The 22,245-nt window shown below is 32.6% G+C and overlaps 1 long non-coding RNA gene across 1 annotated transcript; it reads left to right on the top strand.

The window, feature by feature from the left end:
* The first annotated feature begins 3,637 nt into the window (after positions 1-3,637).
* On the top strand, positions 3,638-5,504 carry LOC148762546 (uncharacterized). The gene is made up of 3 exons (XR_016026480.1): positions 3,638-3,725; positions 4,381-4,454; positions 5,325-5,504. It is a non-coding gene; the product is annotated as an uncharacterized LOC148762546 (long non-coding RNA).
* The last annotated feature ends 16,741 nt before the right edge of the window (positions 5,505-22,245 follow it).

Raw genomic sequence — 22,245 nt, 5'->3', positions numbered from 1 at the left:
ATGTTATGACAATATGAGATAATAGTTGGGCACAAATATAACCCAATAAAGTTAAATTATGGAATATGGGGAATATAAAATTTTGATTCAGTAAGGATTGTGAGAATAAAGTGAGGAGGAAGCCGGGCTATTTTCGTAGTTAATTATACCGAAAGTTAAGAAGATAATTGGATAGGGATGATAATAAATTTGAGGAAAGTTGTAGATAGTAAGCAACTTATGTGTGGAGTGGTATATTTATCATGAATTTATTACACTGTATGGAAAGGATGTTTTGAGGTGGAATTTTATGAATGTTGATAAAAGTCAAAAGATGACATGAGATGGAAGTATTAATCTGGCTTAATGTGTATGATAAGAAAATAGAAGGTACCTATACTTATGAACCTCATGATATATATCTAAAAGGGAAACCACTGGTTGAGAATGATTGATGTGGTGACTTTGAATGCAGACAAATAGCTTTGATGAGAAAATTTCTAATAGCTACAGTGCTTCAACATTGACTGTTCAACGCTGTAATGCTTCGAATACCTCACGCCTATGATGCATGAGTAAGATGGGAGTGACACGATAATGAGCTTACAAATTGAATTTTGGTTGTTGGTCATTGTGTTTTGTTATCTGGGAGTCTTAAATATTCTGGAGAATGTTTACCCAAATGAATTGAAAAACTTCTTTATTGCCTTGTATATAGGCATATAATTAAAAGAAAAAAAAATTAAAAGATTCTTGAGATGACTATATTGAGATGAGATACCAAGTAATGAAAGTGTGAAGGAAGAATTACGAGACTGGTATAGAAAATCCGTTTATGTAGAATATCATTATGAGAATTTGTAATATCTGTTTTGATACAGTAAAATGACAAGAGTTAGTAACAACATGAGGCTAATTGTGTGGCACCCTAGAAACTTATGAAGATGAGTTAGGAGTTGAATGGATGAGTATGTATTTATATATCTTTAAGAGTAAATGTTTTAGGAATACATAAACATCTTTGAGAAGAGATTCTAATCATACACAACAAGTATGAAACGTAAAATTTTTAAAACTTGCTGAGAAGCCTAACGCTAATCACAAGTTAAGGAATCACATGCTGTGAGACATAAGTTTAAGATAGATATTCCCAAGGAAATACTTAAGAGAAGTTTTGCTCTGGATCTCGTTAAAGCAAGCACTAAGTTATGTGTTTATAAAAAGGACGCTGTAAGCTGAGAGTGATATTAGTATTAATATTGAAAAATACTTGAGGAGAATCTAGTTTTAAATTTTACAATTTCAAGTACAATTTATAAATTGGTTAAGGAAGAATGATGTTATGTTCATATGAAGGAGTGGAACAAAAGATAATAGAAGTTGACCTTGAAAATGAAGTCAGATAATGAAACTTTCCCAATATATTATGGAAATTGGAATTCGAAAATGCTTAAGGCATACATGATTCAAATGGGTTCGAGTCTTCAGTGACAAATCAATATCGTAATGCAAGAAAGATACAAGGTAATATAGAGGCATGAAAGATGATTAAAGACAAAAGGATAACTCTTAGGAATTATGGTATTGCATGAGATGCAATGATCAAGTTGAGATAAATCTTTGAGGCATCAATAGGATTATAAAGCATACACGTATAATAGATTATAATTCAATGGAGATGACATTGTGATGAATGATATATAGTATAAGGAAACTCAAACATATGGTTGGAAATGATATGAATGATATGAAGTTATACACAAGTATAATAAGAAGGTTGACATGCACTATAAGAATTATTATATTGAAACTAGGATTGGGATACAGATGAATAATGGGGGAATGTAGTCCAAGGCATGTGAACACATGGATTCCTATATATAAAGAGAGAGGTTGACATTTGAAAATGCATGTATATATGTATATATGAAATTGATAATTTTACTAACTGAAGTGAAGAATGGTTCTCGGTAATTGAGAGATTTTGAAATAGTGTCCAGAGAGGTTAGTGAGCTAAAGTGTTAACAGACATGTAATGAACGATTAAAGTTATGAATGACTTTGAAAGTAAACCTTAAATTGTTTAAGTTTTTAATGGAACTCCATTAAATGAAGGGTTTGGACCAGTATAAGATGGATGAATCAAGGTTGAGAAAATTGGTATGGAGCAAATTAATAAAACGATGAATAGGTATACATAAGTAAGTATGATATGTGATCGAAATCGGTATAATTGAGATGAAGTTATGGTTCAAATGTAATAATGGTGATAAAGGCATGCTTAGTGTCTAGATATAAGAGATCATGGTTGTGAAAAGTATTACTGATCCGATTCCAAAGGATGATAATTGCCGTAAATAAAGCATTTAATTGAACTGAAGGTGAACGAAGGAAATAAATTGAATGTCCCCATAGAAGGAACAAGGAGTAGGATCATAGAAGGAGATTGATAACGCAACATCGATGGGAATTCGAGGACGAATTCTATTTAAGTGGTGGAGATTGAAATACCCCATACTTTGATATGGTGATAAATAAAATTGATCGAATGCATATTGAGGTCAATTAAAATGTTTAGAAGTGATAAAAGACGAAAGGAGTAGTTTAGGATAAAATGTTTCGCAAGTGAGAAAATAATAATAAAATAATAATAATTTTATCAGAGGAGAATTTGTGAGATAAAAGGCGATTTGGAAGTCAAGTGAGGCATAATAAGGTATTTTGGGTACCAAGGAGACAAGATAAAATTTTTAGAATAAAATAATATTAAAATATTAATATTTAGCCGGATGTCGAAGTCAATCAAGAAGGAGGATCATATGATTGATCCAAGTGGGGGAGAAGATGACAAGCCCGACTCTACAGAAATATTTGTGATGACATACATGTGGTGGATAGCATGTTTACATGCTAAGAGAGTCTTGAAAAATTTACAAAAATCGGTATTGTACCTAGAGGTACAATAAAGTTGATTTAAGCCTCGAACTAGATCAAATAGAGAATTTACAATGAAATTAAGAATTTTAAAGTCCCAGAATGGGTTAATATGGTGATTCGGAGTTCGAGGATCAATTTGGAGTCAAATTGGAATTTTCGCTATCCAGGGGTAAAATGGTCATTTGCCACCTGGGGACAAAATGAAAATTTTTAGAAAAGATTTTTGGCCCCATTTGACTTATTGGAGTAAGATTTGAGGTCTAGAAGTGAAAAATTTTAATTTCGGTATAATTTGGAGTAAAAGGGTAAAATGGTAATTTTACCATTCGGAATCGAAAATTTAATTTTTGAAAGGATTTTGATCAAATTTAATTATTTGGAGTGTGAAATGAGTATGAGGAGTGCAAATTATGCATTATGGCAAATTTTCAATTTTTGGGGCAAAAATGTAATTTTTGAAATGTTCGGGGGCAAAAGTGTAATTTTGAAGAATTTGCTCCACCAAAACTTTGGAAAAATCTGGAAATTTCACTTAAGACTTGGATAAGTCAAAGGGAATGCATGGTGGAAAAATTAGGACAAATGGATGGCTAAAAAAAAAAATGAATTAATAAAATATTTAAAATATGAATAAAATAATATTATTTCATTAAACAATAAAAAAAGGCATAAAAAAATCAGCCCATAACCCATTCTTCTTCTTCAACATTCGGCCAAGCAAGAAATAAGAGAGAGAAAGGAGAAAATAAAACCCTAGCCAAGAAATTTAAAGGGAAAATAAGTGAAAATTCAAAAATCAAGTGAAAAAGGTAACATTTCTTAAATTTGTCTTGTGCTTTACCTTTCCCATGCATTTTTCATCATTTTTCATGGTTGAATCATGTGATTTGAGGATGATTTGAATTCTGAAAAATGGGTTAGGAGAGAGAAAGTTATTAGATTAATTTGATTTTGAGCTATGTTAGTGTTTAGTGTTAGTTTAGCATGTTTTTGAGCAAAACAACAAGAAAAATATTTATCTTCTCCATGAATTTCTCTAGGCCGAATCTAGCCAATGGTATGTGAGGATGAGGTTGACTTTATTTTAAGAGAATTGGGTGGAAAAATGATGAATTATGAGGTTGGAAATTAAATGGGAATTTTCGATACAATAAATTGAAATTTTTACCCACTAGGGGTAAAAGCGTAATTTATAGTTCGGACTGATAAATTGGACCAAATTCACAGTCATTGAGGTATTGTGGATATAATTGGATAATTGAAATTGAAATGGATGGAATTGGAGTCGAATTGAGGATTTTAGGAATTTACACCGTGTATAGGCGAGTTAGGTCGGACACCGCAATTAAGCGATTGTCTAGACATTTCAAATCCTATCTAGTGCATACGCATGGATAAGAGCCTGAAATAATTTATGATAAATTGACACAATTTACTGAATTTTGTGTCATGGATTATGGATAGGTGGTGAGTCAATTGTTTCGGGTAAGAGACTGCACCCGAGGGCGGAAGATAGGAGTATTTCTACTCCTAATACTGTGAGTAAACTTATTATCGTCTTAATTATCTAGAGTAGTTTTATACAACTGTGTGATTTTATGAAAAATGGGTTTAAATGGTAAATTGCTATGTTTTAGGAGAAATTGTGATTTTATAAAATGATTTTATAAATTTGCTGAAAAATCGAATACTGGTTTTAAAAATAGAGTAATTGGAGACTGTCTGCTTGTGTTGTAAATTTATGGTTTTAAATTGAATGGCTTATGACAATATATGAGCATGAATGGCTAAATTGATTTTGGTGTCAGAATTATTTGTATTGTGTATTCAGCCTTGAGAGGCTAGATTGCGATAAATTGCCATGTCATGCTAGAATGAATTTTATTAAATTGGTGGAGTATATATTAATTATTTACTGCAGAGGGAGTTCCGTGGACCAGCCTATTAGAGGGGCACGGTAAACTCCATTATATTATTACCTCGAACGGAGAGGCGCGTAGGGTATCTCCTGGGGTAAAGCTTAGGGTTCACTTCACGTTAAACCACCACGTGAAGGGGAACTCAGCCAACGCCAAGGAACGGCTGTATTTTTCTCAAACTAAAAATATATTTTAAGTGTATATGAAATTTTAACAGCCTTGGCGGACTCGGTTGGATGCCCTGCGCAAGGTATCACTGAGTATGAGTTTTGGCACGAGCCAAAGTTTTAAGAAATTCATAAGCCAAGTTGATTGCTCGATTTATATGGATTGATTTTATTTCATTGAAATGAACTGAAAGGTAATGAAATTACAGTATGATGACTTATTTTAATTGTCTCCATTTACTCGGCTTTAGATACTTTAGATGGTATCTGTTTACTCACTGGGATTATAAAATCTCACCCCTTCTTCCTATACATTTTTCAGGCTCAGGACAGTTTGTAGATAGTCGAGTAGGACGAGAACTAAGCTCGGAACTGCATTATAGAAAGTAAGAGTTCACAGTCTTACATCTTCTTGGTCAATTGGAGCCCACGTGTCATTGCAGATCAAAACTTATATTTTGGTTGTCTGTATTTCTATTCATACAATTTTTACTTTACTTTCATGTGCGAAAAATTATTTACGAATATTTCTATAAAAATTTATTTTATGAGAAAATAGAATATTTTATTTATTATTTTTGAATAGTATTAGTTGTCAACAATTTGCTTTCAAATGAACGTTTTAGATACTTAATTGTTTTTAAATCATTAAATATATATTTTCTGCTTACCTACTACATTTTTAGCAAGTTTTGAGATTTTTGACGAAAAATTACGAAAATACCCCTGTGAGCCAAAAAATAATATTTTATTGTTCTTATTTAAAATGACTTATGATTTTTTTGAAATGCGAGATTTAATAACTGTTGCTCACCGGGGAGATGCAAAAGTTGATGCTAAGCCTTGCGAGGTTTCAATCGACATTCGGGGTGAAGAATGTCTGTCGAGGCCTCGCGGCGGTTGTCACGGGCCCGATGGGGAGTTTCGGGTCGTGACAATTTTATTGGTATCAGAGCATGGTTTAAAGATCAGATATTTTGATTTTAAAGCTTTGGATTTAAAAGTTTTTGATTTTAAAGTTGTTTTAAGGAATCTACACTGACATTGCGTGGCCCCAAGTCTAGTTAAATTAAGATAAGTTAAGTTAGGTTAGATTGAATAGAATGTATGCATCTTCATATAGAAATCTACCTACTTTTGAGATGCATAAATAATTAAACAATTATTATTTGATTGCATATAGGTTTTGAGGTGCATTGGTGACATACACACCATGTCTAGAAGTGGTGGTAGTCTCGATACCTCTCATAGTGATAGCGAGAGATCTTTAGATTCTACAGCTAGAAGCAAATGGCACCTTGATACAGGTGATTCGGAAGGTGGTCCATCCCGAATTCCTGATAATAGAATTCTTAAGAACTTATCAGAATGGGTTCATAATAAGGGGAGCTTCGAGAGTAGCGAGAATTTTGAAAGTGAGAGTAGCTCCAATCCATGGAAAATTGAACAAGATTTCCTTTAGGAACAACCTGGAGAGCACCTTAGAGAATGGACGAGGGAAGAAATTGCAAGGGGATATATTCGTTCTAGGAAGAGCGTGACAGTAGTCCGACACTTTCCACCAGGTTGTGGGAGAAATGTAAGGGGACAACCAGAAAAGGATAAGGAGAAAGTAACAGCTGCAAGTAAACCCTTTAGAAAAGTGTCAGGTGTACGACATTTTCCTCCCGGTTGTGGAAGAAATGCTGCAACGGTGAGTGATGAAGAATATAGGAAAATACAACAAGCCTGGATTGAGGAGCAAAGGAAAAAAAAATCTCAGGAGGAAAACTCGGAAGAGGATCTTTAGGAGGACTCGGAGTAGAATCTTTCGATAAGATCAGATTAAGATGATGATCCCAAGGACATGTAATATTTTCGTAGGATTTTACACTACCTTAATTCTAAGTAGATGTTGTGTAAAAGAGATAATAATTATCTGTACAAAGAAGTAAAAATAGTTTGGCTTTTAAAGTATAGGACTAGAATGTATTATAAAATGGCTATTTAAGTAACTGAAGGTATATGGGAATCTTTAGTATGATAGAGCTAAATTGGTAATATAATTATTGAGGAAGGTTATAGAAGGAAGCAATAAGGTTATAAATGACATTCGGAATGGATAATGTGATTACTTTAATGATTGTAATTTAAGCATGAAGGGGATTATTCAGTGATGTTATGACAATATGAGATAATAGTTGGGCACAAATATAACCCAATAAAGTTAAATTATGGAATATGGGGAATATAAAATTTTGATTCAGTAAGGATTGTGAGAATAAAGTGAGGAGGAAGCCGGGCTATTTTCGTAGTTAATTATACCGAAAGTCAAGAAGATAATTGGATAGGGATGATAATAAATTTGAGGAAAGTTGTAGATAGTAAGCAACTTATGTGTGGAGTGGTATATTTATCATGAATTTATTACACTGTATGGAAAGGATGTTTTGAGGTGGAATTTTATGAATGTTGATAAAAGTCAAAAGATGACATGAGATGGAAGTATTAATCTGGCTTAATGTGTATGATAAGAAAATAGAAGGTACCTATACTTATGGACCTCATGATATATATCTAAAAGGGAAACCACTGGTTGAGAATGATTGATGTGGTGACTTTGAATGCAGACAAATAGCTTTGATGAGAAAATTTCTAATAGCTACAGTGCTTCAACATTGACTGTTCAACGCTGTAATGCTTCGAATACCTCACGCCTATGATGCATGAGTAAGATGGGAGTGACACGATAATGAGCTTACAAATTGAATTTTGGTTGTTGGTCATTGTGTTTTGTTATCTGGGAGTCTTAAATATTCTGGAGTATGTTTACCCAAATGAATTGAAAAACTTCTTTATTGCCTTGTATATAGGCATATAATTAAAAGAAAAAAAAATTAAAAGATTCTTGAGATGACTATATTGAGATGAGATACCAAGTAATGAAAGTGTGAAGGAAGAATTACGAGACTGGTATAGAAAATCAGTTTATGTAGAATATCATTATGAGAATTTGTAATATCTGTTTTGATACAGTAAAATGACAAGAGTTAGTAACAACATGAGGCTAATTGTGTGGCACCCTAGAAACTTATGAAGATGAGTTAGGAGTTGAATGGATGAGTATGTATTTATATATCTTTAAGAGTAAATGTTTTAGGAATACATAAACATCTTTGAGAAGAGATTCTAATCATACACAACAAGTATGAAACGTAAAATTTTTAAAACTTGCTGAGAAGCCTAAAGCTAATCACAAGTTAAGGAATCACATGCTGTGAGACATAAGTTTAAGATAGATATTCCCAAGGAAATACTTAAGAGAAGTTTTGCTCTGGATCTCGTTAAAGCAAGCACTAAGTTATGTGTTTATAAAAAGGACGCTGTAAGCTGAGAGTGATATTAGTATTAATATTGAAAAATACTTGAGGAGAATCTAGTTTTAAATTTTACAATTTCAAGTACAATTTATAAATTGGTTAAGGAAGAATGATGTTATGTTCATATGAAGGAGTGGAACAAAAGATAATAGAAGTTGACCTTGAAAATGAAGTCAGATAATGAAACTTTCCCAATATATTATGGAAATTGGAATTCGAAAATGCTTAAGGCATACATGATTCAAATGGGTTCGAGTCTTCAGTGACAAATCAATATCGTAATGCAAGAAAGATACAAGGTAATATAGAGGCATGAAAGATGATTAAAGACAAAAGGATAACTCTTAGGAATTATGGTATTGCATGAGATGCAATGATCAAGTTGAGATAAATCTTTGAGGCATCAATAGGATTATAAAGCATACACGTATAATAGATTATAATTCAATGGAGATGACATTGTGATGAATGATATATAGTATAAGGAAACTCAAACATATGGTTGGAAATGATATGAATGATATGAAGTTATACACAAGTATAATAAGAAGGTTGACATGCACTATAAGAATTATTATATTGAAACTAGGATTGGGATACAGATGAATAATGGGGGAATGTAGTCCAAGGCATGTGAACACATGGATTCCTATATATAAAGAGAGAGGTTGACATTTGAAAATGCATGTATATATGTATATATGAAATTGATAATTTTACTAACTGAAGTGAAGAATGGTTCTCGGTAATTGAGAGATTTTGAAATAGTGTCCAGAGAGGTTAGTGAGCTAAAGTGTTAACAGACATGTAATGAACGATTAAAGTTATGAATGACTTTGAAAGTAAACCTTAAATTGTTTAAGTTTTTAATGGAACTCCATTAAAGGAAGGGTTTGGACCAGTATAAGATGGATGAATCAAGGTTGAGAAAATTGGTATGGAGCAAATTAATAAAACGATGAATAGGTATACATAAGTAAGTATGATATGTGATCGAAATCGGTATAATTGAGATGAAGTTATGGTTCAAATGTAATAATGGTGATAAAGGCATGCTTAGTGTCTAGATATAAGAGATCATGGTTGTGAAAAGTATTACTGATCCGATTCCAAAGGATGATAATTGCCGTAAATAAAGCATTTAATTGAACTGAAGGTGAACGAAGGAAATAAATTGAATGTCCCCATAGAAGGAACAAGGAGTAGGATCATAGAAGGAGATTGATAACGCAACATCGATGGGAATTCGAGGACGAATTCTATTTAAGTGGGGGAGATTGAAATACCCCATACTTTGATATGGTGATAAATAAAATTGATCGAATGCATATTGAGGTCAATTAAAATGTTTAGAAGTGATAAAAGACGAAAGGAGTAGTTTAGGATAAAATGTTTCGCAAGTGAGAAAATAATAATAAAATAATAATAATTTTATCAGAGGAGAATTTGTGAGATAAAAGGCGATTTGGAAGTCAAGTGAGGCATAATAAGGTATTTTGGGTACCAAGGGGACAAGATAAAATTTTTAGAATAAAATAATATTAAAATATTAATATTTAGCTGGATGTCGAAGTCAATCAAGAAGGAGGATCATATGATTGATCCAAGTGGGGGAGAAGATGACAAGCCCGACTCTACAGAAATATTTGTGATGACATACATGTGGTGGATAGCATGTTTACATGCTAAGAGAGTCTTGAAAAATTTACAAAAATCGGTATTGTACCTAGAGGTACAATAAAGTTGATTTAAGCCTCGAACTAGATCAAATAGAGAATTTACAATGAAATTAAGAATTTTAAAGTCCCAGAATGGGTTAATATGGTGATTCGGAGTTCGAGGATCAATTTGGAGTCAAATTGGAATTTTCGCTATCCAGGGGCAAAATGGTCATTTGCCACCTGGGGACAAAATGAAAATTTTTAGAAAAGATTTTTGGCCCCATTTGACTTATTGGAGTAAGATTTGAGGTCTAGAAGTGAAAAATTTTAATTTCGGTATAATTTGGAGTAAAAGGGTAAAATGGTAATTTTACCATTCGAAATCGAAAATTTAATTTTTGAAAGGATTTTGATCAAATTTAATTATTTGGAGTGTGAAATGAGTATGAGGAGTGCAAATTATGCATTATGGCAAATTTTCAATTTTTGGGGCAAAAATGTAATTTTTGAAATGTTCGGGGGCAAAAGTGTAATTTTGAAGAATTTGCTCCACCAAAACTTTGGAAAAATCTGGAAATTTCACTTAAGACTTGGATAAGTCAAAGGGAATGCATGGTGGAAAAATTAGGACAAATGGATGGCTAAAAAAAAAATGAATTAATAAAATATTTAAAATATGAATAAAATAATATTATTTCATTAAACAATAAAAAAAGGCATAAAAAAATCAGCCCATAACCCATTCTTCTTCTTCAACATTCGGCCAAGCAAGAAATAAGAGAGAGAAAGGAGAAAATAAAACCCTAGCCAAGAAATTTAAAGGGAAAATAAGTGGAAATTCAAAAATCAAGTGAAAAAATGTAACATTTCTTAAATTTGTCTTGTGCTTTACCTTTCCCATGCATTTTTCATCATTTTTCATGGTTGAATCATGTGATTTGAGGATGATTTGAATTCTGAAAAATGGGTTAGGAGAGAGAAAGTTATTAGATTAATTTGATTTTGAGCTATGTTAGTGTTTAGTGTTAGTTTAGCATGTTTTTGAGCAAAACAACAAGAAAAATATTTATCTTCTCCATGAATTTCTCTAGGCCGAATCTAGCCAATGGTATGTGAGGATGAGGTTGACTTTATTTTAAGAGAATTGGGTGGAAAAATGATGAATTATGAGGTTGGAAATTAAATGGGAATTTTCGATACAATAAATTGAAATTTTTACCCACTAGGGGTAAAAGCGTAATTTATAGTTCGGACTGATAAATTGGACCAAATTCACAGTCATTGAGGTATTGTGGATATAATTGGATAATTGAAATTGAAATGGATGGAATTGGAGTCGAATTGAGGATTTTAGGAATTTACACCGTGTATAGGCGAGTTAGGTCGGACACCGCAATTAAGCGATTGTCTAGACATTTCAAATCCTATCTAGTGCATACGCATGGATAAGAGCCTGAAATAATTTATGATAAATTGACACAATTTACTGAATTTTGTGTCATGGATTATGGATAGGTGGTGAGTCAATTGTTTCGGGTAAGAGACTGCACCCGAGGGCGGAAGATAGGAGTATTTCTACTCCTAATACTGTGAGTAAACTTATTATCGTCTTAATTATCTAGAGTAGTTTTATACAACTGTGTGATTTTATGAAAAATGGGTTTAAATGGTAAATTGCTATGTTTTAGGAGAAATTGTGATTTTATAAAATGATTTTATAAATTTGCTGAAAAATCGAATACTGGTTTTAAAAATAGAGTAATTGGAGACTGTCTGCTTGTGTTGTAAATTTATGGTTTTAAATTGAATGGCTTATGACAATATATGAGCATGAATGGCTAAATTGATTTTGGTGTCAGAATTATTTGTATTGTGTATTCAGCCTTGAGAGGCTAAATTGCGATAAATTGCCATGTCATGCTAGAATGAATTTTATTAAATTGGTGGAGTATATATTAATTATTTACTGCAGAGGGGGTTCCGTGGACCAGCCTATTAGAGGGGCACGGTAAACTCCATTATATTATTACCTCGAACGGAGAGGCGCGTAGGGTATCTCCTGGGGTAAAGCTTAGGGTTCACTTCACGTTAAACCACCACGTGAAGGGGAACTCAGCCAACGCCAAGGAACGGCTGTATTTTTCTCAAACTAAAAATATATTTTAAGTGTATATAAAATTTTAACAGCCTTGGCGGACTCGGTTGGATGCCCTGCGCAAGGCATCACTGAGTATGAGTTTTGGCACGAGCCAAAGTTTTAAGAAATTCATAAGCCAAGTTGATTGCTCGATTTATATGGATTGATTTTATTTCATTGAAATGAACTGAAAGGTAATGAAATTACAGTATGATGACTTATTTTAATTGTCTCAATTTACTCGGCTTTAGATACTTTAGATGGTATCTGTTTACTCACTGGGATTATAAAATCTCACCCCTTCTTCCTATACATTTTTCAGGCTCAGGATAGTTTGTAGATAGTCGAGTAGGACGAGAACTAAGCTCGGAACTGCATTATAGAAAGTAAGAGTTCACAGTCTTACATCTTCTTGGTTAATTGGAGCCCACGTGTCATTGCAGATCAAAACTTATATTTTGGTTGTTTGTATTTCTATTCATACAATTTTTACTTTACTTTCATGTGCGAAAAATTATTTACGAATATTTCTATAAAAATTTATTTTATGAGAAAATAGAATATTTTATTTATTATTTTTGAATAGTATTAGTTGTCAACAATTTGCTTTCAAATGAACGTTTTAGATACTTAATTGTTTTTAAATCATTAAATATATATTTTCTGCTTACCTACTACATTTTTAGCAAGTTTTGAGATTTTTGACGAAAAATTACGAAAATACCCCTGTGAGCTAAAAAATAATATTTTATTGTTCTTATTTAAAATGACTTATGATTTTTTTAAAATGCGAGATTTAATAACTGTTGCTCACCGGGGAGATGCAAAAGTTGATGCTAAGCCTTGCGAGGTTTCAATCGACATTCGGGGTGAAGAATGTCTGTCGAGGCCTCGCGGCGGTTGTCACGGGCCCGATGGGGAGTTTCGGGTCGTGACATATATGGACTTCAAATCAAAATAAAGGTTGCATGTTTATCATTGCTCATTATATTGATGACTCTTGGGTGTTGCAAAGTTGTATCTTAAGGTAAACAATTTTTATTTTAATTCTTTAAATTGTGTTACATTATTCATTATTGTTTTATGAAAAAAAATTAAGCAAATTCGTTAATGTTATTTTTTAAACATGTAGATTTTTTTATGTGCTTACAACTCACATCATGGATGTTCTTACTCAAGAAATGATGATTGCCTTGACTAGATGGAATATAGAGAACAAACTTTCTACTATCATTGTGGATAATTGTAGCTTTGATGATGGTATTGTTTCCACCATAATGGACAAGTTATGTTTTGAACTTTTACTTAATGAAAAATTCTTCACATATAATGTTGTGCATATATTTTGAATCCTATTGCGAAAGATGGATTATTTGTGATGAAAGATGTAATTAAAAATATTTGTAATAGTATAGTATATTGCTCAGCTAGTCCATCTAAATTGGAAAAACTTTGAAAAAGTGGCTCGTCAAGCTAAAGTGCCACATTCCAAAAATTTAAATCTAGATTGTAGAATTAGGTGAAATTCAACTTACGTGATGCTTCAGACTGCGAACTGCTATAGGGTATAAAAATCTTTTCCCTAAGTTGAAACTTAGATATAAGCATTACTTTTGTGTGCCTAGTTAGGAAGATTGAGAAGGAGCAAGAAATATTGCTAAGAAGTTTGCAATGTTTTATGATGTCAAAATTTGTTTTTAAATCACTATAAAAATCTTTTAAATCGTTTTCTGGGATAAAGTATCTTACTGCAAATTTTTTTTTTTTGTCAAAATTTGTAAACTTCAAATTGTAATTGTGAATTGGATGTGCTTTACTAATGTGAAAATTAGTGCACTATCAAAGAAAATGTTTGACAAGTTTGGAAAATATTGAAAGTATATTTATATTGTGTTAGTTGTGACGATTATATTGGATTTTAGGTAGAAAATGAAGGTAATAATTGAGTATTTTTTTTTCTAAAATTTATAGTGATGCTACAAGTTATGAGATTGAACAAGTTAAGAAGACTTGTTATGATTTACTTTATGAATACCAAAGTAATCCACTAATCCAAAATCAAAGTCTTCTCAGAATTCAATACCAAGAACTTTTGACAAATCATCAAAAGTAAAAGAATGTATGTTGTTTGAATATCTCAATGCTTCAATTGATAAGCATACGAAATTGGATCACTATTTAAAGGAGAAAATTTTGACATTTTCTAAAGTTTTTGATATTTTGAGTTGGTGGAAAACAAATGGGATAAAGTATCACACTTTGCAAATGATTTCTAGAAGCTTTCTTGCTATTCTTGTTTCTACAGTTACATCTGAGTTAAGCCTATAGCACTAGTGGGAGAGTGGTGACTAATTATTGAAGTAGGCTTAATCCATACACTTTGGAGGCATTGAGGTGCACTCAAAATTGTTTGAGGAATGAAATGGAAAGTAAATAAATTCATTATATTTTCATTTCATTTGTGTTATTCAAAAAATTATCTATTATCTTAAGTGTTGCATTCTTATCTCTTTTATTTGTATAAGATCATGTATAATTGAAGATTCAATTGGACATTTAATGATATTGAAGAATAGGATTGAATTTTTCATGACTTGTTGCCTTGTCGCAGAAATTAAACAATGGTTATTGTAATGTTGTTTAAGTTTGTTTGATAAGTTGTTGTTTCAAATATTTGCTTTTAGTCATTTAAAAATTTTAATTTTATTGTTTGTTTACTTTTTTTTTTGTACATAAGATGCCTGAAAACAACCTGCTTGCATCCTTATACAAGGTACTCCCAATTTATCAGTCTTCAAGGAAGGAATATGTTCCAAACAAGGAGAATTCAACATCGTATCCAAAGTTTACGGTTTTGAGCTAAATTCGCAAGAAAATCAACACATTTATTCCTTTATCTAAAGATATGGCGAATTTCTTTAACCCACTTTTCTTGAGTTAAAAATATAGAATCTTGAATAAAAATAGACTATGGATGAGAAGCTTTCACCCTCGTATTCAAGAAATGCACAACCAAAGCAGAATCAAGTTCAACAACAACTTGGTTTAGATCCATAGACTTTGCCAAAAAAAAGACCTTTTCTTGTACCTTACAGCTCCACCATCAGATTATACATTACACCAATGTTGGACATAAATCCACCAAGCCACTTTCCCCCATTATTAAGTATGAGTCCACTTGCAGAAACACATCCCAAACCAGACTGAACAGTCCCATCTGTATTAAGAATGAAGTAACACATGTTTGGTGGTTGCCACTTAATTCATCGAGCCACCCAAGTAGCAAGACTCTTCTTTTCCAAACCTCTGCCAACCTCTTTGGCCATCATTTTTGCAGCACTCCATACTCAGCTTGAGGAGTCAACAACATGCTAAAAATGTAATTATTTCAACTCTTCTAAATGAACCATAATTTCAACAAAAATTGAACACTCCAAGGCACATTAACAACCCAAATTGCCTTATTAGCACAATTAAGAAATAACCACTCTTTAAGATCAAAATTAAAAAAGGTTGGCTCATTTGTACCTAGTAAGGGCCAACAACTCAAAACTTGTTTCACAAAGTGGCAATCTCTGAATAGATGTAGAATTGACTCATCACCATCTGTGTAATGTGAGCAGGAAACTTGATTGAGTATTTTGTTGCTTCACTCTATTTTCATTTATGTTGAGTCTATATTTGAATAACAACCAAATGAATACCCAAAACCTTCTCATTACATGCCAATCTCCAAATCCAGTTATGATCATTCGCCTATTGACTATTTAAACAACGCGTTTGCAAAAGGTGAAAAGCAGATCTATCTGAGAATGATCCATTGCTTTCTCCAAACCAAAATTTCCTATCCCCCTAAGCATGAATTCTTGGAATATGGGTTGCCTTTATTTCCGAAAGCTTAGCCAAAAGAATTAAGTGAAGAATATAATTAAGTTGTCATTCTCCATAGTCATCAATAAATTTAATACCTTTCAAAGAAAGCAATTCATACACTAATCGCACCAAGGGCAAAATGGATAAAAAGGGTATCCCCCACCCACTAATCATTCCAAATGCTAATGCTAGCTCGATTTTCAACCAACCATTTTCTACCTAAGTTCAGGACTGTTCTACACTTCAAAATACTTTTCCAAGTGGAGAAAGAGTTAACATGAACAAGTGTAGAATTGAAATCACAATTATGGAGATACTTACTACACAAAATTGAGAAAGATAACCAAATTGAGTGATTCTCAATTGCCTACCCAATCTTTGAAAGTAAGGCTAAATTTGAAGCTCTAGCCGATCTCAAACCCAACCCCCCACATGCTTTAGGCAGACAAATTGTATTCTAATTCAGTAAATGGTTTTTAGAACTTTTCTTTGTACCTTCCCATAAAAAATTTTAAGAAATCTAATCTAGTTAACGATAAGTCAATATAAGCAACAAGGCTATCTACATTGCATACACAAGGATAGCTTCCATGACCTATTGTATAAGCAATTGATAACCAACCTTGGATAAAACATTCTTTTTCTAGCAAGCCATCTTCATTCTCACCTTAACCATAATGTAGGCATACAACTTTTTAAAGCATTTTTTATGAATAATCAGAACACTTAAGTACCTTCCTAAGTCTTCCATTAATAGAATATTGCAGGTTATGCTCAATGAATTTGCATAACTTCGAGAAACATTAGGAGAAACAAATATTTTTGACTTAGATAAATTGATAAATAAACTCGAAGCAGCTACAATCTAATTAATGCAATCCACGACAACTTCTACTTGTCTAATCTCAACTTGAGCAAAAGGTAATAGATCATTTGCAAAAAAAAATTGAGATAACGATGGCTTCATTTTAGCAACTTTGATTGTCTTCCACTGTTTCCTATGTACCATGTACTATATCTTATGAGATAACTTTTTCATGCACCAAATAAACAAATAGGGTGATAAAGGATCACCTTGCCTGAGACATCTTTGTGCTAAGAAATAAAGTAATGCTTTGCCATTCTAGATAACAAGCAATTGATTAAAAGTCACATAAAACATAATTAATCTAATCAACTGCAGAGGAAAATTAAACTTAATGAGCACTTGCCTTAAGAATTCCCAATTTACGTTATCATCAGCCTTATGGAGGTCAATTTTCATATTCACCCATTCCTTTATTCTTTTCCTCCTCATTAAAGAATAGGCTACTTCTTGTGTAACCACAGTATTGTCATGAGTGTTTTTTCCGAGTAAAAAGCTACTTTGAAAAAGACCCACCATCTTTTGCAACAATGGTCACAATCTATTCACGATTAGTTTAGACAAAATTTTGTAAAAGGTATTAAGTAGGTTAATAGTCCATCATAATCATCGGACTATCTTGTTTAAGGATTAAATTGATAAAGGCCTTCGATAATTCCAAAGAAAAAAACCTGTCGTACAACACTTGGTTCATAAAAACACAAATATGATTTTTGACTGTCACCTAAACTCGTTGTAAAAAGAAAAGCTAAATACCATTAAGACCTAGAGCTTTAAGACCTTTCATGGAGAACAACGCTACTTTAACCTTTTTATCTCAAGCGTTCTCACCAGAAGAGCCTAATTATCTAAATTCATCAGGGGCTGTCATTTGATGTAGTTGGATACCAAAGGAACTATATCTCGTCAAACAAAAAAAGTTACAAAAAAAGAAACTATTTGTTGTTTTAGGTTTTCAATGCCTGTCACCCATTTATCATCAATCATCAAACCTACACCTTGTTTTTATTCCTTCGAAGCACCGTAGACATATGGTATAACCTCGTATCCCTTTCCCATCTTGTATCCACTAAGTCTGAGACTTTTGATACCAAAGTAGTTCTTCCTGATAAAAAACATCTTGAAATTCCTGTCTTGGTTCTACCTACAAGTGCTGTAGAAAGGAAGAGTACAAATATGCCTCACTTATTGGAATACCATCAATCTGTGCAACCAAAATTCTCTTTTTTCACAAAATATCTCCAAAACAATTAACACTCAATTTTTTCATTTTTATCGTTAAAGAAACAATCAACTGTAATAAAGAATCTCCCCATTCCCAAGCTGCAATAAATGTACTATCAACATTTATGTGTAAACTAGGCTGCTTGAAAGCAACATGGTCTATTCTCTTTAGGTGAAGGCTTGGCCATGGCAAAATGAAACAAAATGGGACAGTGATATAAATAAAGACACGACAAATTTGCCATTTTAGCCTCAGAAAACTTTTCATGGGCCAACTAAATTAACAGTGCTCTATCAAGACATTCCTTGATCACAACTCTACCATTAAGTTTATGGAACCATGTAAATTTGATTCCTATCACCTCAATATCCGAGAGCTAACATGCATCCCATCTTTCCATAAAAACCCAAGCATGGTTAACACAAATATAAACCCTTTACACTTCTCTTCCAAGCTTGCTATGTCATTAAGATCACCCAATACAACCCATGACTAGTTCAGATTACTAGAGAAATTCTTTAGCTCATCCCAAAATATTTCCTTTAATTGACAATGAGGTTGAACATAAGCTATTGACAAAAACCAAGTTAAATTTGATTCATGCACCCTTAAATGCACCACTTGACTATTCGAGCTAATCACATAAATGCCCACACCTCTTCGTTTCCAAAGCACAATAATAGCTCCTACATAACCAAAGGCAGCCACTACAGAAGAGGAATCAGATCCTAACTTTTTACCGAAAACATTAGCTATATCAGCATCACCATATTTGGTTTCAAAAAGAATAAGAACGTCTAGAACATAACTTCTCGTCAAATCTCTACAATTTTTAAGTCATTTTTTATTAAGAATACTTCTATAATTTCATGAGATAATCTTTATTAATAACATAACTGATGCATGACCTTTGCTTATTTAACAAGCACTAATTCTCGACTTTCACTTAATTTTGCCTAACCACAATGTTTCACTGACTCTTCCATCAAAATATCAAGAGGTTTAGGTGCTAGTCGATTCCCTGCACTCATAAGCAAGCTCATTTTTGGTGGGTCCATATGATGTTCAAAGTTAGAAGTATGTAATTGGGTCGACTTCAATAAATTTTGGTCACCCAAATTACTTCCTCGTAACTCTAAATCCGAGCCACTTATCTTGAGCTCTTTTACTAAAATTTTTTTAGGTCTACCAATCACCAATGAATTTTCCTTGTTTTTAACAGCTTTGGCTTTAAAATAAAAAATTTTCCTAGGTAATAACCTAAAAGCTTTCACTGACTTCTCCTTGGCCTTTGTAATATTTTCATTGCTTACCAAATTTGGAAGGTTCTCCTCCACAAGAGTTTCAGCCTTTAACTTCTTTAATTTCTCTTTAAATTGCCAAAAAGACATCGCCTTTACACTTGTTTATTCTCTTTGAATTTCAATCCTAACAAGACTTTCTTTAACATGAGTAGTTGTAGCAAGTTCTTGACTTTCCTCCACCAAGACTTTAAACTGATTTAAAAAATCCTCAACGTAGAAGTCATCTAATTTTTTTTTGCCTTTGATCCTGATCCTCTCCCTGACTTATGTTGTACCAACATCCAAGTCTCGTATTTCTTGCTTGGAACATTGTTGTCCACACTTGCCACACCGTTGACGGAGCCTCCCTCTTCTATCATGGCAGCTGTCGCACTTGCTTCAATGGACAATTCTCCATGTAGTGACCCACGATCCCATAGTGAAAGCGAATTGTGTGCATGGCTTCATACTCAACAAATTGCATGACTTCCCCAATTTTTATCTTAGAGATTAATGGCTTAAAGAGATCAATTTCTACACAAATTCTTGCAAACTTTCCTTGAACAGCCAAGCTCGTATATGTGTCCAACTTCAAGGGTTTTCTAATCAACAAATCGATTTTCATCAAAAGTTCGTCATTGAAATATTCAATGAGAAGTTTAGGTATTCAAATCCAAATGGCAATTTTGCCAAGAATAGCCGTAGAAAGCCGAAAATTTGGTTGCCATCTTTACATCATTAAATAGTGATCCAATATGTTCCAAGGCCTTTCAGTAAGGACTTTAATCATGTCATTCTTATGATCAAACTTAACAATGTAATAGCCAAGTCCCAAGTCAATTAACTCAGCATCTCCCTCAAGGCTTCAAAGTTTGAAAACCCGATATTGTAGGGATGAGAAACTTAAGGATTTCCCTAGCAATTTAATGATTAAAGAAGAGCTCCAAGGGCATTTAAGTGCCTTTTTCTATTCTTTATTGATGCATACTTGAGGGATATCATTTAATTCTCCATTAGCTATATCATCATCATCTCACCATTCTTCCTTAGCATTAAAGGTGATTTTATTAATGTTTCTCATAGCCACAGCATTCTCAACATCTTTTCTTTCATACAACAAAGAGTCTTTAAAAGACTTCATAGTGGTGTCTTGGACCATTGCATCATTGCCACCAACATTAGTGGTTTGGATCCTTTTAGTACTCCTCTTCGGTGATCAACTTCTTTCATTGACAAAGGTTTCTCCAAAGTTTGTGCAAGAGCCATCTTTTTCCAAACATTAATCAATAATGGCGTAAATCTAGTAAATTTGTTTGCTTTTATAAATTGAATTATTAGTGAATTGTATGGATGTGAAATATAATTTTATTTTGCTTAGGGAAATAAAATTTATTATTGTATAAAGGTACAAGTACAATTCGATTTTAGATAATTAGATACCCATGCACTATTTAATAAAAAATTTTTACATAATCAAGTTTTAAAGGAGTCCGGGTAGGTATGTATTAGGTTTCGGGCTTGAATAGTAAATTCTAAAATTATCCAAGTAATTGTAGGATTCGTGTACCCTACTTATTTATAGGGTTCAGGGTCGGATACTTCGAAATTACTGGGTACCCTACTTGTTGCCATCCTTAATCTCATTGCATTGAAATAACAATTATGAACAAAATTACCAACCAATATCATTGTATATAAAATTGTTTCTTCATATTCTCAAATAATTATTGACGGGGTTTATAGACAAAATTGAAAGCATTAGTAATGAAATTATAACTTTTAGTAATGAAATTTGGAGTCATTATCGATGAAACTCATAATACTGATAAAATCCGTCGGTATTGTCGACCTAACCAAAAGCCAATTTCAATGGAATCAATTCCATTCGCTGACAAAATCTCATAGTGTTAAAAACGGATACTTTTCGTATTTCACACGTTAATTCCATTGATTTTTTTTTAGTGTTACATTTATAATTTGTCAAAAATATACCGATGGATTTTTTGATAAATTTTTCTTTCTTGCCAATGAAATTCGCCACGAAATATTCCAGTGGTAAATTTTTTAACGAAAAACTCTCATCACCTACAGAATGATATTACTAACAATTGTTTTCCCAATCAACATTTTGATGGTCTAAAATTAGTCGTTAAAGACCAATTTCGAAGAAATTTTAAGCTTTTCTGTTGGAATATTCCATTGAGAAAACTCTGTTTTTTAGTAGTGGGTGTTTTGCCGATATAATGTTTGTCTTGCAAGCCCGATTTCTCTCCTTTTTTGTCTTACTAACTTCTTGATTTTTAAGTGCTTTCAAGTGCCCTTAGTTTACAACATAAGCATGGTATTTATAAGCAATTCTAACACTAATATGTTTAGCATAACTTTTATGCTAATTGTATAATTGCCTTAATTTAATTGAGTCCCTTTAATTAAATCCTTGAAATCAAAACTTCTTTGCAATTAAGTCCAACTTTATTCCTTTTTTTTCACTTTTACTGTCACGACCCGGAACTCCCCATCGGGCCCGTGACAACCGCCGCGAGGCCTCGACAGACATTCTTCACCCCAAATGTCGATTGAAACCCCGCAAGGCTTAACATCAACTTTCGCATCTCCCTAGTGAGCAACAGTTATTAAATCTCGCATTTCAAAAAAAATCATAAGTCATTTTTAAATAAGAACAATAAAATATTATTTTCTGGCTCACAGGGGTATTTTCGTAATTTTTCGTCAAAAATCTCAAAACTTGCTAAAAATGTAGTAGGTAAGCAGAAAATATATATTTAATGATTTAAAAACAATTAAGTATCTAAAACGTTCATTTGAAAGCAAATTGTTGA

This window comes from Theobroma cacao, chromosome 5 (genome assembly GCF_053813885.1).
Source record: "Theobroma cacao isolate CCN51 chromosome 5, ASM5381388v1, whole genome shotgun sequence".
Classification (NCBI taxonomy): Eukaryota; Viridiplantae; Streptophyta; class Magnoliopsida; order Malvales; family Malvaceae; genus Theobroma; species Theobroma cacao.
The sequence above is the reverse complement of the archived record's forward strand: the minus strand, read 5'-3'. Positions and strand labels throughout refer to the sequence as shown.